General features: G+C 55.0%; 1 non-coding gene across 1 annotated transcript; it reads left to right on the top strand.

The window, feature by feature from the left end:
- The first annotated feature begins 1,732 nt into the window (after positions 1-1,732).
- Positions 1,733-1,812, top strand: Mir129 (microRNA mir-129). The gene has a single exon (NR_105109.1). It is a non-coding gene; the product is annotated as a microRNA mir-129 (primary transcript).
- The last annotated feature ends 1,200 nt before the right edge of the window (positions 1,813-3,012 follow it).

The following is a 3,012-nucleotide window of genomic DNA, read 5'->3' as shown; positions in this document are numbered from 1 at the left end:
AGATTGAGAACCTCTGAGCTGGAGGCTTCTGAAGACCCAACAATGTGCTGATGCCTGAGACAGGAGATCTGGGAGGACCCAGAGGGATTTTTTTCCCCTTGAGCTGGATTTTTATTTCCTCATGTAGGAACAAGGGCGAGCCCACGGGGAAGCCTGCAGCCCTGGGCGAATGACCATATGCAATAAAGAGTCTAGAGAAGCCTTAGAAAGGGGTGGGGAAGACACAGTCAATGCCAAAGACAAAGTGTCCTCAGGGGCCAGGTCCATGTGAGAGAGGCAGGGGCCGCCATACTCGTCCCCCGTGACAGCAACAGTGCTACCAGCCTGCCTGATGGCCCGAATTCCAAGCCTGTGCGACTCAGTGTAAACCCATCAGAGACATGAGCCTCCCTTCCCATCCTTGTTTCCTCCCTCCTGCTTGTTCTGGCACAAGCTGCAGCCAGGCAAGGAAGGCAGGAGAGACCTAGGGAACAGGATCGGGGATTTCCCTGGGACCACCGTGCTTCAGGGGTGGGGTGGGGTGGAAGGTGGGGGTGGGGTGGGGTGGGCCAGGCAAAGTTGGGAGCAGTTCCCAGTAGTTCTCCAGCCTACACAAGATAGTAACGCCCACAGTGGCCCTGGAGCCCCCTCCAGCTTTGGGGCTGTCTTCTAAGGAGGCTCACTTGCTGAGCAAGGTAGGAGAGGACTCCTGTCGACTTCCTCCAGAGAGTGAGCACAGCTCCCCACCCCCAACAGGAAGGCAGTGTAGGCATCTCTCTTACAAAGGTGCCCTGAGAGTCTAACAGCCTTGGCCTTGCGTGTCCCCAGGCCCTTCTCTGCAGTTTGCCCGGAGACAGGTTGCCTCATCCCAGTCATCCTATATTCTCTTCTCTGCCCTGGACAGGTGCTGAGCTGGGCCAGTGGGTATCTTCAGACAGCCTCTGCTAATGAGCTGTGTTGTCTTGGCAGGTAGACAGCTCTTCCTTGACCCCCTTCAGGAAACGCAAGACATGGGCCAACCTGCACTGCTTCTGAGAAGCAGAACCAACAATCAACGGCCCCTCAATGTTCACCCAGCTGGGACTTCTCTGCTCCCTGAGGTGGAGCCTCAGGGACCTCCAGGTAGAGTGGCAAAGACCCAGGCTATTGGGAAGTGGGCTCCTAGGAAGCTTTCCTACCTTCATTCTGGGAGCAAGAGAGTACTTAGGAAGGGTAGCTGTTTAAGACCATGGAGGTTGCAGGGGGCAAATGCAGCTTGGTCTGGACTCTCTACCTTTCTTCATCATATCATGGTATTTATTGAAGCTGACCAGGATCCTGACCTTAAGCCCAGAGGTGTTCACTGACCGCTTCTTCCGGAGGGCTCTTGGTGAGTTGACGGGGATTTGAGTGTGAGGCTGACGTGGAGTCGCGGACATAGAAAGATCCCTGGGATGACTGAATCCCAGTCATAGCAGGGGACCATGAAATCCTCACAGAGCACAAGAGGAGCCAGATTCCAGCAGCCCCATACACCAGGGCGTGCAACTGCTCTGCTCTCTGCCAGCCTCCGGGTAAGAATGAAATTGACATGGGGTGGGTAGAGGTGGGTGGCTCCTGGGATTCCTGTCACCTGCCTGCCTGCATCCCTTTCCCTCCTCCCCCTCCTTCTCTCCAGGTCTGGCTCTGCTTCCTTGAACCCATCTGCAGATTCACGCCCCAGCCCCCGGCCCTGGACAGGCTGCATCTCCATACAACCCTTCCACAGCTGTCTCCTTTGGATCTTTTTGCGGTCTGGGCTTGCTGTTCTCTAGACAGTAGTCAGGAAGCCCTTACCCCAAAAAGTATCTACGGGAGGCGTGGTCTACGTGGGGGGGGACCCCCCAAGGGCTCCAGGTGAGTCATATCAAACTCAAGAAGATCGGCTGAATCTTGGGTGACCACAGGTCAAGTCCTAAAGCGATGCTTCTCCACCGTCCTAATGCTGTGAATGAACCTTTAGTACAGCTCCTCACGTTGTGATAACCCTCCAAAAACAGAATGTTTTTTCGTTGCTACTGCATAACTGTAATTTTGCTTCTGTTATGAATTGTAATGTATATATCTGACATGCGTGATACCTGATTTGCGACCCCCAAAGGGGTTGTGACCCACAGGTTGAGAGACGCTGCCCTAAGGCTTTCTGTGCTGTAGTCACCTCCTCAAGCCTTTAATCCTTGCCTGGTAGCCAGGGTTTAGGGGGCGTGACTCCAGTCTAAGCCAGAGAAGACCACTTGGGTGGCTGTTGCGGCCACTTATGGGCACTCCTGGCAGAACTCGGTGTGTTCAGCCCTGCCTGTGTGTGCATCGAGTAGACATGAGATCCAAGACAGGCCTGGCTGATGAAGCCCTGTGCCTGGGAACGTCACAGTTGATCGGATCCATCCTAGCAGCTGTGTGATGCGAAGATGGTGAGCTTCTGGCCAGGATGAGGTGTCTGCCACCTACCCTCCTTCCCTCAAATAAAATCCTTGACTGCTCAGGGGAACCGAGTGGATACCATTACTTACCGCTGATTCGGAACCCTCTAGAGGGAGGGGGGGATCGCGCACGCTGGAGAAAAGGGGCCCACTGGGGGAAATCTAAGTCACTGTCCGTAGAGGGGGCCACTTGGGTGCATTGAGGAGGTCCACAGGCAAGGGTTGGATTAAAATCCAGGGGAACTTTCTAAAGGCGAGTGCCGCGTTGGGATCAAGAGCGGAGGACCGACATAACGCGGATTTAAAGTCACCGGGGCCTCAGTTTCCGAAGGTGGTGAGGATTAGGTAATGACAGTTGCAGGTGGCTTCTGCCAGTTTGACAGAGTTGGAGATGCCTCTGCAGCTGTGGTGAGGTCACAGCAGGTCAGAGGTGGCCACACCATCTCATTCCCCTCTTCCCCCATCCCAGGAGTCGGGGGCAGCCTAAGGCGAGGAGTACTGTGTCAATCTCATTGTCAACAAAGCCCCTAGCAGGTTCCATCCCTGGGCAGAGGCCACTGGAGGCAAATCTAAGGAGACATGTGAGCTGTGAGCA

This window comes from Cricetulus griseus (genome assembly GCF_003668045.3).
Source record: "Cricetulus griseus strain 17A/GY chromosome 1 unlocalized genomic scaffold, alternate assembly CriGri-PICRH-1.0 chr1_0, whole genome shotgun sequence".
NCBI classification, from domain to species: Eukaryota; Metazoa; Chordata; class Mammalia; order Rodentia; family Cricetidae; genus Cricetulus; species Cricetulus griseus.
The sequence above is the reverse complement of the archived record's forward strand: the minus strand, read 5'-3'. Positions and strand labels throughout refer to the sequence as shown.